We start from the raw sequence: 21,320 nt of genomic DNA, 5'->3' as shown, positions 1-21,320 counted from the left end.
CTTCCAGTCTCTAATCTAAGTGGAGCAGTTCCACATCGAAACTTAGCAAGAGCAGATCTATGTCTTAAGGGTAGTGTAGATGTAACATACGTTTCTACAGCAAATGTTTCTTTAAACTGTCTATACGTTCTAAGTTTATTACGCCCCCTACCAGATGGCCCAACTTCAGCATTAACATTATTTGTCCATATGCTAACATATTTATGCATGGTGTGGGACAACACTTGTTCACAGAAATCTCTCAGGTTTCTGTCTCTACAGTCATTCAATGGATTTAACAAACAGATATCATTAAAATGAGTTTTACATTCAAACTGCCAATTCTTACAAGTTCTGCTACTTTTGACGGAACAGAATAAAAATACTTTTTGATTCATTCTACCACTCTCCATATTAACAAGTCTATACCAATGGTGTGCAATAGATTTCCACTGTTTAACATGTGGTAGTTGCCAGGCAGTGTCGCCATACAAAGCATTTATAGGTGTGTATCGGCCTGTACCAAGGAAGAATCGAATAGCTCGACTTTCTACTGCATTAATACACGAAAATGATTAAGTGCCCCAAATGGCCACACCATATGAAATTATAGGCCAGACAGTCGTATCATATAATTTGGTAAATACTTCATATGGCAAACCGCCTGCTGATTTACATTTAGCAATTAAAAGACCAAGCGCTCTGCCAGCACTTTGTGCCACACACTTAGCAGTGGCACCAAAATCTAGATGCTCATCCAATAGGATACCAAGGTACATGTACTTGTTCACAACTTGCAAATTGTAGTCACCACATGTAAATGAGATTGTTGTTCTATTTCTACAATTAGGTCTAAAATGCACTATGTGACTTTTATCATGATTCACAACCATACAATTGAAAGAACACCATGTATTTAAAACATTTAACATAGATTGTAGATCCTGCTCATTATCAGAGATAAGAACAATGTCGTCTGCATAAAGTAATATACATAGTTTTTCATTATCACTTATGGATATTCCTTTATCCAGGGCTTTAATTGCAACAGCTAGATCGTTAATAAACAGATTAAAAAGAAGGGGTGACAGGCCACAGCCTTGTCGAAGGTCACATTGAACCTCAAACTCTTCGGTATAAAGTCCATTAATTCGTACACATGATGTTACATTATTATATAACGATTTGATAGCTATGACAATTTTTTCCATTAACACCTATCACTGAAGTCAACTTATTCCACAAAATGCCTCTTTCTACGAAATCATACGCCTTTTTAAAATCAATGAAGGCACAGAAAGTAGACTGCCTTAAACGCTTTCTTGTTTCAATAATATTAGTTAGAGACGACAAATGATCAATTGTACTTCTATTTTTCCAAAAGCCATTTTGCTCATCAACAATGACATCATTATCCTCAGACCATTGTGATATTCTGTCATTTAGAATGGAGCTATATAATTTTTACATGGAACAGGATAATGCAATGCCTCTGTAGGACAGGGGGTCTCGTAAATCAGTTGTACTTGACTTAGGAATGGGACTTATAATTATTTTAACCCACTCAGATGGTACTATGCCAGAGTTAAAACAAACATTAAAAAGAATATGTAGAAAAGAAACACAGACATCATTTTTTAACACATCTACAGGTATTACCACATGCTTTGCCACACTTTGCTTTAGTAATGGCCTTCCATACTTCAGATAGAGTAATATTTTCATTTAAACTTTCACAATTTAGATTGTTCCCAACATTGCTATTTCCTAACCATGTTTGATATTGAAAAGAATTGTTTCTGTTGCAAAACAGACTGCTAAAATCATTCTTCCATTTTGACAAAACTGTGTCAATATTATCTGAAATAGAGCCATAATCACAGACCACTTCTAAAGGGATAGCTTTATTTTTGAATTGAGCAACACCAATTTTTCCAATGGATTTCCAAAACTCTACCTGATTCTCTTCACATTGAGAGGCGAGATTAGTTTGAAATGAGACCCAGTATGCCCGTTTACTTTTCTGAACTTCACGGTCAAAAGCACGTCTTGCCGTTACAAATAAGTATTTGAGATGATTTTTGGCATTGGCCTCTTTATAATTAAACTAATCCTTTTCTGCCTTACATTGGGAATTCCATAAGTTAGACAGTTGTTCATTCCACCACGGTTTGCCTATTCTTCTTTTCTTGTTATCTTTACTAAAAGTATATTAACTTTTTTATATTCAAGTTTGCTATACATTTCTTTTCTAATAACAGTTCATATATCAATATAGGCTGAATCGACATCTGTTTGCAATCTGATACTCTGTTCTAATTTAAAAACAGTATCATGTAATGACTTGATCACAATGTCTGCCGTAAGAAATTCATTATTAATATTATCTACCTTAAATCTATCATATGAGGCATTACGACCTGATTGATGGTCATCAGTGCAGCAATTATGTGCATAAAATTGACATGTTTGGATTTAGCCACACAGTTTTGTAAGTGCTTTAGTCGATAAAGCAATTAACATAAGTAGGCCCGCATCCGCAGGAGAGACGTTTTATTTAACACATTATAGTTTATTGCCGGTAATTGAACCAGACTGAAATTGTACCCATGACACAAATATTATACCTTGCGTCAGCCGCTGACGAGTTGGTATTTTACAATTTTAATGATATGTACGTGGATACGAACGACTGCATCCAATAAATCTGAAGCGACCATTATGTTTATAGTTTCGCAACGATTTACTGCTTCACGAGTTGTGTTTTGGTAAGATTTAAGATCGGATATTGTGCGCGAATCACTAAATGGATTTGTAAACAGCACCAAAAAATAAATCTTTAAAAATAGTTCCGTAACGTGAACAAAAACGGATAATATCTTAAACATAAGTGTTACAGGCTAATACACGAAACTGCACCGCACGATATCAGGATATAATTATTATTTTGAGGTAAGTGTTTTGTTTTAGTTTTAAAATCCTGTACTTGTGTTTCCATTTTTCCGGTAAAGCTCGTTTGCGACAATAAATCGGGTGCTAGACAACCATATATTATTATTATTATTATGTGTCATGCGAAAATGGCTCTTATGCCGTATGCACAGTCTAGTGAGGAGCTACCCTCTCCGTTAATGAGATCAGGAAATCTTGATTGACATTTTAGGCTGTAGCGGACTGCCTGAACAGACTGCGCGATTGCCGTTTATGCCATAAGACCCATTTTCGCATGACGCGGATCATACTTTGAATCGGGAAGCTGCATGGCGATGGACGTTAATGTACGCGTATCTCGGCCCCTAAAACGTTATGGGCTCGTAGATTTGCATAGGAAACTCCTATGTCTTTATGCAAAAGTTACTAAAAGAAGTAGTGTGTGTGTGTGTGTTGCGTGTGTATATTTAATGAATTTTGAAACAAAATAAGTGCAGAGAACAGCAATTTTGTTAAAAAGAAAAGCCATAATTATTTTACAGGCAGTAAGGAAAAACTATTACATTTCATTCACTAAATATATAGTTTGACAAAACACGCAAAAAGAAGACATAAAGAAATTAAATAATTCATATTATATGAATGACTGGAAAGTGATTAATAAACTACTTTGAAGGGAAGTACAGAAAACTATAAAGTTCAATAAGTGGTATTTGTAAAAGTATTTCGTATGGTAATAGCTTTCGTTTTATATTTACGTAAAATACATTTTGCAACTTTACATGTTGATGTTAATAAACTAAGAAAATTAAGATTATATAGATTGGTGTAATAAAAACGTGTAATGTATTGTTGCCGCTGTTACCGGAAAAATAAGCAAACACCAATGATATGGAGTTCGTCCTCTTTATCCCGTTGGTTACAACAAAGGCAATAAAGTTCTTCATGAGGGATATTTTTGCGTGCGTATCTTCCGGTCTAAATTCTCAAGAGATGGACAGAAGCCCTTAATTGTTAAAATATAAACGTTGACTTTTTGGCAATAAATCTAAGTAGTATGCATATTCAAGAAGAGTTTTAAATATTCAATACATATCTAGAGTAGAACTTCTATTAATAATTACAAAACCTTTCCTGTTTAAAGGTGTCAATAATTCTGCACTTAAATTCGCATACAAAAGCGTGACTTTTAGTTATATTCGCTGTTTAAAAAAAATCCGTAATCGTTTAATTATTGTTTAAAGCTCCCCAGACAATTTGTGCATCCTTTATATCTATCATTTAGTCTTTGGGATGTACATCGTTTGTATAATAATATTTGTACGGTTCATAATTTTAAACCAATACTTACTAATTTGTTCATAACGTTTTAAATACAATGGATATCTGCCCAACCCACCATATTGTGCAGCATTGCAAGTGCTTATTTTTACGTTTAACAGTCTTTTGCAAATTGTAAATGAATGCGTTCGATCTCTTTGGTTTATTGAAACCGCATATTTCAGAGGCATAGCAACAAATAGACCCAACCAAATAATCAAACAACTGGCAATATTATTGCATCTGAAGATTATACTGTTTAACATTTATATAGTAAAATATTAATAGCCTTAAGGGCTATTAATACTAAATGTTTTTGATTGAAAGTGAAACTAACAATGTAATTAAAAAACGTGCCAAGATAATTTAAATTGTCGACGAATTCTATATTTTGACCATTATATGTCTATTTTTCGTCTTGTCAAATTTTATCCCTTTTGCAAAAATTATTACTTTTATTGTTGAAGTGTTAACATTAAGCTCCGAGGAATTACAATACAGATACATTTTATCTAATTGGTTCTGTACTTCTTTTGATGATTTACCTGATATTGCCATATCATCCCCAAATAACAATAAAATTAATGTTACTTCGTTTATATTTAAGCCTGACAATGTGCTGTTTTGTAAACAAAAGTTCCAAATCTTATATAAATAGTGAAAGGAAAATCTTAGATGTTACCTTCACTTGTCGTAGACGGGCAGCATAACTAAAGTTGTCTAAATATGTTGTACACGACTTAACACAAGATTTAAATGCCCATACATAGTTTCAATTATGTTTAGCAATTAACCCTGTTCAACCCATGTTTCACATTAATGTACTATATCAAAGGACATAAAAACTTATTAAAACTTTGCTTTATTTGCGTGCTAACTAACACAAGCAATATTCCAGCTAACAGAAGTAACATTTAACTGTATATTATTACTATTTACAATATGTGTATGTCCTCGGCCGTATTCCTAGGCTATGACACATTCGTGAGGAAACATTTACGTCTTCGCCCTAGTGTAGTGTCTTCGAATGGGAGGTTTCTGCTCGGTGTTGCTTCTCCTGCTTCATTGTCATCATTCACGTGGTCGTTATTCAACCCACACTTTAGGTTTATTTTGTTGCTAGGTTCTTTATTCGGAAAACCATGTTGAAATGCATCACCTGATCACCTTTTACCGACAGATGCAATTGATTGTGTAGTGTCGCTGTATTTATAAACTGTGTCATTGATTATTAATGTATCGTCACGAATAACTACACATCATCCGTTCACCGGATTCTATTGCTATAATCGAGTTAAACAGCGAATCACAGCGATTTTTATGTAATAGTGTAATAGCACGATTTAAGTTTTGTTCACAGCCCTTGTAATGCAAGACTTTGACTAGTTTTTTACATTTATTTTGGTCACGCGACTTTATTCGATGCGCTTTTTCAATTTCACAAACGTCTTCTTGTTCTTTACAATTCAGCGTTTGCTAAAAGGATTATCGCATTTTAGTTGCTGGAACGCGGCTCTTATAATGTTAACGCGATAAATAACTCTTAAATAATAGCTCTCTTTTTTCAGAGCAAACAATTTTTACTGAAACCGTATACACGATTCGTTACCCACAATCAAATATAGCAATGGACATCGTAGAGAGTGTGAACACCGGAATTGACACCGACGTCGACCACTTGAAAGACGTTAAAATTGCTACAAAGACGAGCACGAATGTCGGAAGGAAGCAGGATGCAAATTTGGGACCAGTGTCCACGTGGGCTAATGCGGTATGTAGCAGCCAGTTATGTTTAATTTGTTTGGTGCTATGCTGTTGTTGTTTGGTGTGTGTGTGTGTGTGTGTGTGTGTGTGTGTGTGTGTGTGTGTGTGTGTGAGGGTGTGTGTGTGTGTGTGTGAGGGTGTGTGTGTGCGTGCGTGCGTGCGTGCGTGTGTGTGTATGTGTGTGTGTGTGTTTTGTTGTTGTGGTTGTTTTAGAGGGGTGAGGGCGAACAGAAAGTATTATGTATCGATATAGGTTTCCCATTAGCAACATACAATCAACCTTTTTGAAAGATTCCCGGTGAGGACGCGGACATCGCGAGCCAGTACCACGAGTTGCAATACCATCTGTTCGAGCTTGGGTATCCCGAGACCGTAGATCGCACCCGCGCCCCTCGGGCCGCCAAGGACGCGCCCAGAGAGAAGGCGGTGGTGGCCGTGCTACACCGGGCCGGGAATACCACGTCGATATGCCTGGAAGGTAACGCGCTTTTCCTAACCTCTATGGATCCATACTGAATAGTGAGGTATGCGAAAATTTTATTTGACACACGTGGCAAAGGGTAATAATTCATATTGATATGTATGTATATGTACATGATTCAGGGTATATGCTCGGTTATTTAATTCATGCGCGATAGATTTGTATCGCCAATTGGCACTTTGTTATTGCCAATTATTGCCTGCACCTCCTTGCTATATAAATAGTTTGAAAAAGCAATATGTATATTTGTTTGCAGAAATTAAATCTACAGTAATCATTACGACACTTATGGAGGAGTATTTGACTTTTGAATAAGAGGAAACTTTGTTATTGCCGTGTACACGTGAATGTTCACGTAAGTCTATATTTTATAACCTTAAATTCAAATAAGTAAAAATTATTGTTGAAATTAGAATGAGTTACAATAACCCATACATATTTTTTAACCCCACCCAAGGTGGTCGTCAGGCGCCCGGCACAATATACATGATCCTATCGTCGTCGTGGCTCTCCAAGGTCCCCTCTAGTATCCACCGGGGCATTTACACCCTATATGTGCACAAGGACGTCACGTTTTACGCATGCGGCGCAACTTACCTTAACGAATTCGAGCCGCCGAGGCAAGTGACGTATCTCGTGAATTTTTTACTCATGCGGCCACTGGCGGACAGAGGAACGACGGACATACTATTTAAGTAATGTAGCCACCAGCATTTGTTGGTTTCTTAAGGTAACGGACTCTGCAAGCCATGCAGGGTAATCCAAATATATGAGTCGCGTTCTGGAAAAAAAATGAGCTCAATTAATGTACGTCAGTCAAGTGTCGTCCCAGATTGGTATGTGTAGTCATCTCAGGCTAATCAGTGACGATACCTTCCCCGTAGAGTGGATTTTCATTTAGAAGAAAGTTTCTGTAAACAAAAATTTCCATAAAAGCGGAAAGTGTCTGCCCTGATTAACTTGTGCGGACTTCACTGGCTTATCTTGGATAACACCTAACACACATGCATTAAGCCCAGTTTTCCCACCAAATCTTGCCAGTAACAATATTTTACATCGCTTAAATGCTTGTCATGCATGTTAATTGGTATTCGATCTATTTAATTATATTCCTTTTTCGCGATACATCAAGGGTTTAACGCCACATATTTTAACAGTGTTCAATGGTATTTCTTTACAGATTGGTCAATATATTGTACACTTAAATTATTATGAACAAAGTCAGTGCAACGATTTTTGCTTTGAAGTTTGAAGCAAAATTACACTTAAAAACATAAAAAGAAACGTATGCATATTAAGTGTCGGTTATCAAAAATAACATATTTTCAGGCAAATTCGGATTGTCCAATGAGCAGTTCGTATGACCTCCGTGACGTCATCAATGACCGGCTCTGGTCACGAAGTGTCCTGTATTCCGTTGGCATAGCAACGCCCGAAACGCTCGCGTTCTGTTACAGACCGAAACACAGTCTGGTTGCTGTGCCTGTCAATGCCGTCATCCACGAGTACGAAAGGAACACCAGTCCGGATTTTGTGGCGAAAAAAGTCTCAAAATTCCTGCAAGAGTTGTCCAATAACAACCGCTAAAGGGTAAATGTTGTTTCTTATCGTATGAGTTTCGCAGTGAATCTATTTAGTTTTTCAGAATACACTTAAAGTATATATATATATATATGCATCTAAATGTATTGTAAATAATCAATATATCGACATTAGCTTCGATAATGGAATAACAAAAAAGCAGTGTTGGAATGTTAATATTAAAGTATATGCGCATTTTTTTTTCACATAGTGTTTAATTCCATGGAAAATAAGTTGAGGTTTTTTTTTTCAATGGAAATGTATTGTCCCTTTAAATTTATAATTTTGCCACATTATCATCATATTCGATTACCTTCAAGTCTACTACCTAAAGATTTTCATAAGACCGTCCAAACGAACACAGATGGGAAGCTCGGACGCCTCGGTTTTCAGCATTGAAGACCGGTCCTGTATTGTGGACACGGTGCTGAAAATGCTGAACGAGCTTCAAGACTCAAACTCCGTTCTCGTGGAGGCTTACAACGACCATCTGATCGCCGGAAGGACCGAGGACGCAAAGTACCTGTGGGTCGCGCCCAGCGCGGATTTCGGCGTAAAATGTCGAGCGATCGTCTGCAGAGATTTTGACAACACACCCGTCTGCACGCCGGTCTGTCGTCTGCTTTTTTTAAAGTACATAAATATTTTTTAGAATAATTTACAGTAAATAATGACAATTTGTAAAAGAGAGGAATGGAAAAACTCTTAGAACGGCGCATGTGATTTCTACCATTACATGGTTTGTTTGTTTTTCAAAATTAATAACGCCTTACTGTTTCGATACCTTTTTGTTATCTTGACCTTTACTCAATGTTTCTGTAAATGTGCACTCAATGTGGAGAAATAACCCTCGTTCTTGTAAAACGGGGCTTAATACGTGTGCATGAAGTGTCATCCCGTATTTTCCCGTGCCGTCCGCACAGGCTTATCATGGACGATAATTTCCGCCTAGATCGGAGACTGGTTAAAAAGACGCCTCCTTTATATGAAAAAGTATATGTATGCGGAAAGTTTTGTACCTGATTAGCCTGTGCGGACTGCACATGCTAATCTTGGATGACACTGTGCGCACATGCATAAAGCCCGGTTGTCATAGAACGCGGATCAAATTGCAGCAGGCATAGAAATAAGTGATGTAAAATTCGTACAAGCTTACAAGTTTTATACAAGGTCTGACATAATTGTGGGACTGGGTAGAAATTATTTCCAATGTTTGCAAGTTTGTTCGAAAATAATTGTCAGACGTTCTCTTTTAAGCCGATCTGCAGTATTTTCAACAAACAAATCGACATCAGAGGTGCTGAGACGGTACCAATGTCCCTCGAAATCATGCTGAAAACTTTGAACATTGTCGACGAAACGTTTATCTCGGAATTCCAGACTTAAATGCGCGCGCACGCAGAGGAGGCGCTTCAGTCAATCATGGACCGCGAGAGTAAACGGTCAGACGAGGAGAGGGTGGAGCCACGTGCGCAAACGGACCTCATTGGTGAGATAGGTTCCGGCAGAAGTAAAATCAAGTCGAATATTATTCGCATTGTCGGACTTATTTAAAAAAAAAGAAGGATCGAGAACACACTTTAAATTATTTTGTTCAAGTTTAAGCCGCTTAAATCTCATAACAATATTAAATTTTCCCCTTCCCGTTACGTTATGAGAATCGCTCTGGGAAAACGGGGCTTAATTGTTGAGCGTAAACTGTCGGCCCAGGTAAGCCTGTGCAGTCTGCACATGCTTATCAGAGACACACTTTCCGCTAAGACTGGCATTTCGTTTAGAAGATACTTGATTTAAATGAACAATTCCATAGAAGTGGAAATAGCCGTCGCTAATCAGCGTGTGCGGACTGCACCGGCTAATATAGCAAGACACTTAACTCACGTGGATTATGCTGCGTTTTCCCAGAGCCATGCTAATATAAATATCAAATGCATTTTTAACAAAATTATCATCACAGTTGTTGTACTGTTGTGGCGATGGGTTATACTAGTGAAACTCCCCAGCTATGCTTGTGTTACCGGTATATTTTAAAGTCGTAGTCGATCTGGGCATTACTGGCGGTACACTGGTTCAATATTACAAAGGCACGTTTCTGTTCCAACCCAGGCATCGACTACGTTCTTACGGAGTGTAACGGCAAAGTGACGGCAGTAGCGGTGAATATGGATACGCACATGTACATCGGTTACGCTGCAGTGCGCGATAGTTTCGCATCATTCGCGGACGGAATGGTTGTAGAACAAAACAGAACTGTGCAACCAGTGGAAAAAATTCTGAAGACAGCCGGAAACGATATCAGCGATAAAGATATGGCCGTCTTGAAAGTTTCTCATCCAAACAAATTCGAGTGTGGTGGTTTGGACGGTATGTCCGTTCGCCCGTTCGTGAGGACCGCTCTGACCAGATCTCAGTATTTCCTTATGTCGGGGAAGACAATACTGGCGTTAGATGCGGGCGGATTTCACAAGAGGAGAATATGGAGGATGGTGAAGAAAAGTGGTATAAATGTACGTTTACTTCTCTTTATAATATGGCTGTTTTATTTGTGAAAAAAGAGATATTTCTTGAAAACCAACGCATGCTTAGCGGTAAAAGTCTTTTATAATATAATAAGTTAGTGTATTTCTTCATTAAAATCTTTTCAAGACTTTTTAAAGTCTCATTGTTTGGTGTTATCTACATGTATATGACACAATGCCGGTTAGGCAGTTTCTTTATATGATGTTAGTGAAACCTTGTAAACACACTTGATGATAATGTATTTGCCAATCTTAATGGAACCTGATCGGAACAATTATTCAATGTTCAATTATATCTCGGACAAAATAATAATGGGTTACTTGAGGTCAAAAACTCGATCACGAGGTCAAATAAAATAAATAAATGAAGAAAATACCAGGTTAATGAAATAATTAATGCATTGCGCGTCAAGAATCAACTCAGTAGCAGTAATACATGCGCATCTCTGAGTCTAAATTGTTGTGCAATTTTTAGATACACTTGATTACTGATAATTTGTTGAATTACTTAATGTTTTATTCTGCCGATTCTAGTGTCTACTATAAGAAACGAGCACGATGAAGCTTTACTATATCTCACATTGTAGTTTCACACTTGCAGAATTTGCAGAATTAACATTTTAAGATTCTCTAGGAACACTTAGAATACTATTGATTACATTCACACACTGCAGAGTACCAGTGGTGAACTATGAACAGGCAGATGCGGTGGTTATCGTTGCTAGCGTAGTAGAGCTGACGATATCCTAGTTAGCAGCAGACTGACTTGCAAAACTCGCTCTACATTAGTTTTGAGCCATCGCTCACAACTAAAAACTGTTTATTTCCATCGGTTCTCATGTGACCACGTTATATGCTATTTATTCTGAATTTAACGCGTTGGAAAATGTTTTAACTTGATAATTATTCCGTATAAAACGCAGGGACAGGTGATTGTTTATCGTAATTAATAACGTAACACTGGAGTTGGTGTTTTCCCAATATCATTAAACCATATTTCTCGCACACAGCTGGTTATAGTGGATCCAGACCCAAACCACAGACACAAGGACCTAATACACGTCTTAATCCCATACGATGACAAAGGCGACCACGCAAACGACAGGCACCATGCGACCGAGATCATCAGCCTCCTGAAGCAGCGAGACCTCCAGGTGGACGGCTGCCTTACGTTCTAGGAGGACGCGGTGCCATTGGCCGCCATGGTGCGGGAGATCCTGGGAGCGCGAGGTAGGGGGTCAGCGATTGTTATGCTATTATGAGGGCTGAAATTTAGCCGTACCCCCAACCGCCCGTTGAAAACGTATATATTTACACACATTTTAACATGACAAATTAACATTAAGTGTCGTATATGCAAGACATAATGAATGCGCTTCATTAATACCAGAAAAATAGCACCCCTGATTAAATATTATACAAATAAGTTCGTTTGTTGATAATCGTCAATCAAAAACGGAAATAATAAAGCGTTTGCAATGTTTTCAATCGAATTCTTTTGCAAAAAAACCTTTATTACCGACATAGAGTTTAAACTACCCTCCAAATGCAAAAAGCATCAGTGGTGTAGTGGTAGAAAATTAGATTAAAGTAACATTACTATTCAAAATTATTGTTTTGCATATCTTTTCATACGACACATGAACAATTAAATGGTGTTCGTGTGTCGTATGAATAGATATATTCGCGGGAATTAATTGTGGCCATAAATAAATACAAACGAGCATTTTGTATCTACAAAAATCTATGTAATCATACCACATCTAGCGTTTATATTTTGGCTATTGCTATAAGGAACACTGATTGCTTAGGTGGTAACTTTATTTTACAAAATACTTAACGAAATTTTCGTTGATTTTGAGCGTTTTTGAGACTTTAAGATTAGATTTCCCGGATCCGAACTTCAGAACAAGAACATTTCTTATTTTATACTGTTTCTTCTAAGTATAATTATTGGAAATGATTGCAATTATTACAATTTTGTGCCTACACTTATTTAAAGAAATATTTCAAAATACGAACATCTGTTCGAAAGCCTATTGAGTATTATGAACATGGATTTAAATAACGTCCGCTACGGCAAAACAATCGTCTTCCTTTAGAATTGCACCTCCCTAACCAATCGCCTCCGAACACCTCATCATTTGTCCAATACCGTATATTGATCCGTATACTATCCTTGACTTTTTTACCATAGACAAATACGAAAAATAAGTGTGTGTTTTTCTGCATCAACCTATAGTTGGAGCCTATAATAAAGAAAACAGGGTTGGAAATTCCAAGAAATTGTTCAGTAAAATACAAGGGCTTAAACTTAAGATCTACTCAACTTCTGAAAAACAATGTCTTCATTATACAGCGCTGTATAGTTGCACAATCGTTATATTTAACCCTTCACCTCTTAGATACGTATTTTGACGCATGTCTAGTCCCAAAAGTTAATTTTAATTGAATACATTTTTACTAGTTTCAAGTTTTAAAGGCTTCATTTGCAACCGTTAGATACTGATGATTAGCAAACAGCATCAAAGCTAAACAAACTGCGAGTTTCTCGCAGGCTGTTTTGGTTCTATGCTGTTGCAATTAGCCATTTTGTATTTTCTTCTGAGAGGGAAAGTATTAAGTGTATGCATGTTTACCTTTGGTAAATTTAGAATTAATTTTGCTTTTATTAGCATTATGGCTATATCATAATTAATACCTATAACGTCTCTTGGATACTTCACTCGATGTTTATAAATTCGGCCGTGGTAATTATGCTCCCCCAAAAGTTTTTTGAGGGGAACATATAGTCGCCGCTTCGTCTGGCCGTGTGTCCTTCCGTCCGTGTACAATTTTTGTCCGGGCTATTTCTCAGCAACTAATAGCCGGAATTCAATGAAACTTTATGGAAGCTTCACTACCAAGAGGAGATGTGCATATTATCAGCGGATTCTGGTCAGATGATTTTCAACAGACTTATGACCCTTTGAAATTTTCTGAACTGTACATATAGTTCAATTCTTGTCTCCACAACTACTAGACGTATTCTTTTATCTAAATATATAGTGCAATATTGTGACAAAAAAACAACAACAAACATTTGGGGAGCATCACCCGTCTCCGACGGTTTCTTGTTTTGAATTTTGTTGGCGTGTTGATGTCACAAAAACGCGTGCGGTTTTTTCACGTGGGAAAATGCTGAGTAAAGACTAATCCGAATATTATACAATTTCGATAAATAGTATTCGTTATGTTTTTAACCAGGTTTTCCGAAGGAAAAAACTGGTTATTAGATTGGCGAATGCGGGCGGGCTGGCTGGCTGGCTGGCGGGCTGGCTGGCTGGCGGGCTGGCGGGCTGGCGGAATAAGCTTGTCCGGGCCATAACTATGTCGTTCATTGTCAGATTTTAAAATCATTTGGCACATTTGTTCACCATCATTGGACGGTGTGTCGCGCGAAATAATTACGTCGATATCTCCAAGGTCAAGGTCACACTTTGAGTTCAAAGGTCAAAAATGGCCATAAATGAGCTTGTCCGAGCCATAACTATGTCGTTCATCGTCAGATTTTAAAATCATTTGGCACATTTGTTCACCATCATTGGACGGTGTGTCGCGCGAAATAATTACGTCGATATCTCCAAGGTCAAGGTCACACTTTGAGTTCAAAGGTCAAAAATGGCCATAAATGAGCTTGTCCTGGCCATAACTATGTCATTCATTGTGAGATTTTAAAATCATTTGGCACATTTGTTCACCATCATGGGACGGTGTGTCCCACGAAAGAATCACGTCAATATCTCCAATGTCAAGGTCGCCACGACTAAAAATAGATTTAAAAAAAAAAAACTTACAAAGGGGGTTAATTTTTTTTGGTCATTTCAAAAGTTCAGTTTGAGTTTTCTCCCTTTATCAGATTTTTTTTTCACAATGAAAATCTGGTTTTGTGACAATTTTGTCCCTTGTTCATTGTAAATTAAAGATCTGGATAAAATGCGTTCAAGCATGATACCTCTATAGACCTCATGCACAAAAACGCTAAAAGGACTCATAACGTGTAATTATTCACCTAAGCAGATTAGTAAAGCAAGAAAAAAGGGAACGCAACATACCGAGGTTTTCAACGTATTGTTTATTGATTAAAATGATGTGCGAGCCTAATCTTGGTCTGCATGGAAACTGCTAACGAAAACAATTTTCAGAAAAATACCTACCATCAAAACTCGGTTTTTTCAGAGGCACAAGTTAAATTTGTTTGACGTCACAGTCTAACATTAACCTTAATCTTGACCATGCTGGCAATAAATGGAATCACAGGCTTGATGCACATGTTACGCACACACAAAAATAAGCACACTAACTTAATCCGTATTCAAGTTTAATTGTTGAGAAATCTGTTGTTCTCTATTAGTAACAGCGACCTTGGTCTTTAATAAACTGACCCAAACTTTAAAACTATGCCGGTCTGCATAAAAGCAAAAAGCTGCAACATACAAACTAAATTCCAATGCTATATTCCATCCAAAGTCTAGTTATTCAGCGATAACCAAGTTTGCATATTTAATAACATTGATTTTGATATTTACCCGAAAAGCCCCATTTAAAATCTCCAGCTAGGTCCCCACGCATACGTGCTATGTCATAAGTTTTATTAATATTTCAGATGCAAACTAATTTTTTTGACAGGAAACAGCATGATTGCTGTTGTTGTTTTGTTCAGTTATAGTGACCTTGAACTCGACCAAATAGGAACTAATTGCAATCCCAACCGAGGTCTTCCTACAAACTGCCGTTGTACAAGATTAAAGTGCATTATCTTTGTCAATACTCAAGCTATTTATCAGAAAGTTTAATTCTAGTTCTAAATTGAAAATTGCATTGACATCGAATCAAATATATTCACAAACAAGGTCTCCATACACGCTTGCTTTATCTTATTTCAATTAAGATTGGTCGATGCAAACTAACGCTATTGACCGGAAACCACCTGATTGACGCAGCCCATCCGCGATGCCCCACTCTTGTAACCAGGGTTTAAACTAAATTAAAACCCCTTTATGAAAATATCATTGCCAAAAATTATCACGATACTCGTTAGTGTACAGGGTTCAACAGTAGAGAGAAAACAGTTTTGTCAACGCATAATTATTGCAAACTGTTGTTTAATGGTCGATCAATGAACGTAATTTGAAAAAAAAACTTATAATGAATGAATTTTTGAAAAATATTTTTTCCAACATATTCAGTGCCAACGTCGAGGGTGCCCAATTAATGTTTTTGACCTATAAACACAAATAATACATAATAAAACACACATAAATTGTATATGTTATCTTAAGGCGCCTGCGTGGAGGGAGCCCTTAACGCTAAAAAGAAAAGTCGAACGCAGTCGGCAGTTTAAAAGAAGGATACACAAGTCTCCCACTTGGTGAAGACCTGCCAGTTTTCCTCGCCCAGCTACCTCATCCGGGAACCCGCCGACATCGACGCCATCTGCAACCAGTAAGTTCCGGTTAGGTAGAAAGCGTGGTAACTTAGGTATAGTAGAAGGGAAATGGAACGATATATGAAATTTATCATATACATTATCGTAAAACGGTGTGTTTATTTTTCCGTTGCGTTCTTGCAGGGTGAGCTACCCACTTATGCTGAAGCTAGAGCACGGAAACAGCGCAATCGGCGCGACGCTCGTGACAAGCGCCGAGGAGCTAAGGAAGCAACATCGCGCCACCATCGACTGCTTCCAAACGGAGGCCGACCACCCTGCGTTAGGACTGGGGTTCGGGCCGGAAACGCTTGTCATGGAGTTCTACGGGGGCACAGAGCATGACGTAGACGTGGTCATCTACGGGAACAAGCTCGTTGGGGCGTTCATTTCCGACAACGGACCCACTAACTTCCCCTCTTTCAGGGGTTGGTCCCTTTTGATTTAGTTTGGTATTGTAGCTTTACGTGTTTCATTGTAGATATAAGTGTTTCACTTTGTATTGATTTCGTTATCAAAATGACATTTCAAATGTCGTTTGACTACATCGTACTAAGTTGGTTGGTATTTTCTAATTCTGTACATACATCCTTTTATATTGAGTTAGATGAACATAATGATTTATGAACATCACCTTGTGGCAACATTTGATTGATAATGTGATCATTTAGAAACTATGATTGCGTGGGTTAACTATGTCAGAAGGACTTCTTGGTTTGATGGTGATATTTATTTAAACAGTGTAAACTCATCATAATTTGGATTTGACTATCGGAGTAGTGTAGATATAAAACCCATAATAAAACTGGGAGATTTTGCGCCATTTTCCTGACAAGCTGAATGTCGAGGTTCATTTTATTTTTCAATGAGTTAAGTTTATTTTCGTAAATGAAAATATTTCAACGGCTTCATTGAAGTGTATATAAATAAGACATTCGGTATCCATAATGAATATTTGTAGCGTTTAATTGACACGTGATTGTTACAAGTGCAACTGTCAGCTTCACTGTACAAGTGTGGCCGTTATTGCATTATTCGAGTACCAGATATAGCTTTGCACATGAGCATTTTTCTGAGTAAACAGGGTTTAATTCATGTGCTTAAAGTGTCGTTCCTGATAAGCCTATGCAATTCGCATAGGCTAATCTGGAAAAACGCTTTCCGCGTTTGCATTCAACCAAGTTCCTTGTTTGTTTTAGAAACTGCTGCCACTATGCCGTCATTGCTGCCGCCGGACCGCCAGGCACAGCTGATTGTGGCCGCCTTCAACTGCTGCGTAGACATCGGTAAATTACGGCATTGACAGGATTACTCGTATGGACTTAACGCACATGTTTGAAGTCCAGGTTTCCTAAAACAGGATTCAATAAATGGATCATCTATGAAAGCTGTAAACCGGATTTGCCGCATTCCAACATAAGAAAAACAAACATCTTATCAATATAGGTCAGAGATATTAATAAGCTTGAGCCCCCTCCCCCGCCATTTTCCCTTAAAATACGCGCGGGGCTCGCAGCTTTTCTGTGAAAAACGCCATATGTCATGTTTAAAAAATGCAACAAGAACAAGTCGAGAGTACTCTGGTCGATATCTTAGTTTATCCTATTGTTGGTTAAAAAACAAATCTTCCCCCATTTATTTACTAATGGTAGTTTAAAACAGATATTATTTTTAAAAGATTTGAAACGGGTCAATTGGGTTTGAACACATAGATACACAGATTAGTGGGAATTAAAAAAAAATATAGCAAAAATGTCCAAGTTAGTATTGTGCATGGGGTTCCTTATGTACACGTTGAAAAGTATGACCTTGTAGAACATTACATTCGCTTACACATTTTCGTTGAACCCACTTGTTGTTCGCCCGATATATAGCGGACCAGTCACATTTCACGTCCTTCCGTCCGATCTTGTCCAGCCATTGTAAACTAACTTGCCACAAATAATCACATGTAGGGGAAGCATGTAGCGCACTGTTACTAGTATTTTTGTATCTATTATTTACGTCAATTTTTATAATACTTATGTGAACATATTTTTATGCAGTATTATTTGTATCTCAGGCCTCTCCGACGGCGTCTTCAACGTCGAAATGAAGATGACGGCCCGTGGACCAAAACTCATCGAGATCAACGGTCGGATGGGTGGTTTTTATCTGCGCAAGTGGATCAGGCGCCTGCACGGCGTCGACCTCGCGATGTGCGCGTTCATGATCTCGTGCGACATTAAACCGTTCGTGCCAAAGTTCCAGCCGTACGAGCGCCTCATGACAGTAATGTTACTTCCGTCTCTTCACAGCCATCTTGTAAACGACAGCCACTTCCGTGAACGTATAAAATGCCTTCAAGATAACGGCGAGGTGTTGTTCCACATGTTCCAGGAAGACAACATGGAGGTGGAGGAAGACGAGATGCCGTACGGAAGCTTAGGTGTTTCTGGCACCGACCCCGACGTCTGCCGCGAAAAGTTGTTAGCTCTTTGCAACGAGTTGGGGATCGAGAGCGACACCTACAATGTCTCAAACTTCGTCCGCTATTTCCGGTATTAACCAACATTTAGTTTAGATCTCAGGAAGTGTATGTTGAGATTTTAAAGGTTCATTATTATGCTTATGTTTTTGAAATGTAGACTTTTCATAGATGAAATCAGGGATGTATAATGTACAATGGTAATCAATGCATGCAACGTTGAAATTTATCATGAAGCACAGCAAGGTGCATATCTTTTTTGTATGTACATCGGCGAGTATATCCTATTAGTTGTATAATGCAAGAAGTGTTTAAAGCAAGATACTCATATTTGTACGAGGTTATGAATCAACATAAAAAAACTAAACATGTATAAGTGTGCATGATATTTATACGTATTTTGTTATATACAAGCATTGTATCAGAATCTCAGTAGTGCCTTAAATGATAAAAAGTCGTGAATTTCATAATCATGTATTCTGGTATGAGCCTCGTTCGGGGAAAAAGTTGCTTAATCGAGTGTACAATTCCATCCAAAATTAGCCAGTGTAGTTTCCACAGGCCTATCAGGTACCACACTTTCCGCAGTAACTGGATTTTCGTTACAAATAGACTTCCTATTATTGGAAAATTCCATCAAAGCGGAAAGTGTCGTCCCTGATAAGCTTTCTCAGGGACTAATGACGCAATCATGTAAATATTTACTCTATGTACTGTCTATACTTCTCTAAGTTTTACTAGCTCAACAAAATTGTGCAGTTTTAAGTAATCCATATAAAACATTCACATTTACGTAATGATGTAATATATCTTAACATATATAGGATCTGGCACTCGTTGTCATATCATACCATATTTTATTAAACGAGTTTAGGAATTTTGTTGGTAAGCGAGCCTTTATATTTTATAGTCGGTTCAAAAGCTCACATGACCTTATGTTGTATATGTTGCTGTCTTGCCGACTTTAAATAAAACTTATCTTATCTTAAACATAATTATACATCCCGAATGTTGTTTACATTTCGTGACGTCATTTCACATTGCAACGTCATTTCAGCAAAATAACAAAATGCGAAAACTAAGCCAATGAAAACGCTTAAAAAGTATGTTACACATGTGTTCGATAAAACTATATTACTTGGGGAAAAATGTATGGCATGTGATAAAATACATTATGTCATGCATGGTATAATATTTGTATTTTATTTACTGCAAGTAAATGCAAGTGTACTTTATAATTCAAATATAAACATAATAGTTTAGCGTTCTTGTTGAAATACATTTGTAGGTGCGTTATGTTCCCACTATCTCGATTGGCGTTATGATAACAATCATGGACTGATCTTGGCGATCTTATCACACGTTATAGGGTTTATCGAATCTAAAAGTGCATCTTGTTAATCGTGTTGATCGTGGAAATTCATTGAACGCTCTCTTTGCACGATTTTGTGTCCGATTGTACAACAGTGGTTATGTAGCATTCACAAAAGTGAATCAAAGCGCGGGAGGTACTGAAGTTGTTCGCTATTGCATAATTTAAGACGCAACTCATTTTTCAAAATTAATCGCAAGTTTGAAATGAACACACGCCATTCAAATTTATAAAGAGTTTGTCATAATGCACGGGTCGAGATTTGTGTGCACTTTTTATCATCCTATTTATTTTATAGAGATAACTTAGACAAAATAACAACAACATGGTCCTTTTTGGACTTTCTGAAATCATAGAAAGTATGATAAAAATTGTAATGAGAACTGAATATTACAACAATTTGCAATCACCATCATATTAAATTGTTGGAAAATCTCGCTAAGAATATAATTTCATGATGAAAATTCCCTGTACAATCAGATAATTGATGAACATAAATAAAAAATCAATCTGCGAGCAATACTGTTTACTCACGAATTAGGTAGTCATAAAAACAGCCCCGTTGACCCGTACTTTGTTGTTTATGCATTACTTGTTACCCCAGCAGTTCACACGGTGTCAACAACTCTGACCTAAACATAGGTATAGAGCACTAATGAGCTTTTTCGGCGTAGCGGTTTTACCCAGTATTTCACCTTTAATGACTTTACATAACGTCAGCAGACACGCGTGAATATTTTCGAATATTTCATAGGCTGATTCGAGATAAAGCCTCTGAATTTTGGCTACATCACCAGGCTCGTACCCAGGCACTGGGCCCAGGGGCCCGAGCCCCAAGCTAGCTGTCGAGTTATGATTTTTAGCTCATCTATTTTTTGAAAAAAAAAAAGAGCTATTGTCATCACCTTGGCGTCGGCGTCGGCGTTGGCGTCCGGTTAAGTTTTGCGTTTAGGTCCACTTTTCTCAGAAAGTATCAATGCTATTGCATTCAAACTTGGTACACTTACTAACTATCATAAGGGGACTGGGCAGGCAAAGTTTGATAACTCTGGCGTGCATTTTGACTGAATTATGTGCCCTTTTTATACTTAGAAAATTGAAATTTTGGTTAAGTTTTGCGTTTAGGTTCACTTTTCTCAGAAAGTATCAATGCTATTGCATTCAAACTTGGTACACTTACTTACTATCATGAGGAGACTGGGCAGGCAAAGTTTGATAACTCTGGCGTGCATTTTGACTGAATTATGTGCCCTTTTTATACTTAGAAAATTGAAAATTTGGATTAAGTTTTGTGTTTAGGTCCATTTTATTCCTTAAGTATCAAAGCTATTGCTTTCATACTTGCAACACTTACTAACTATCATAATGGGACTGTGCAGGAAAAGTAATGTAACTCTGACTGGCATTTTGACAGAATTATGTGCCCTTTTTATACTTAG

The 21,320-nt window shown here is 37.5% G+C and overlaps 1 pseudogene; it reads left to right on the top strand.

Annotated features, from left to right (window-relative positions):
- The first annotated feature begins 5,857 nt into the window (after window positions 1–5,857).
- On the top strand, window positions 5,858–18,840 carry LOC127831435 (carnosine synthase 1-like; annotated as a pseudogene).
- The last annotated feature ends 2,480 nt before the right edge of the window (window positions 18,841–21,320 follow it).

Source organism: Dreissena polymorpha, chromosome 5 (assembly GCF_020536995.1).
Source record: "Dreissena polymorpha isolate Duluth1 chromosome 5, UMN_Dpol_1.0, whole genome shotgun sequence".
Taxonomy (NCBI): domain Eukaryota; kingdom Metazoa; phylum Mollusca; class Bivalvia; order Myida; family Dreissenidae; genus Dreissena; species Dreissena polymorpha.
The sequence above is the reverse complement of the archived record's forward strand: the minus strand, read 5'-3'. Positions and strand labels throughout refer to the sequence as shown.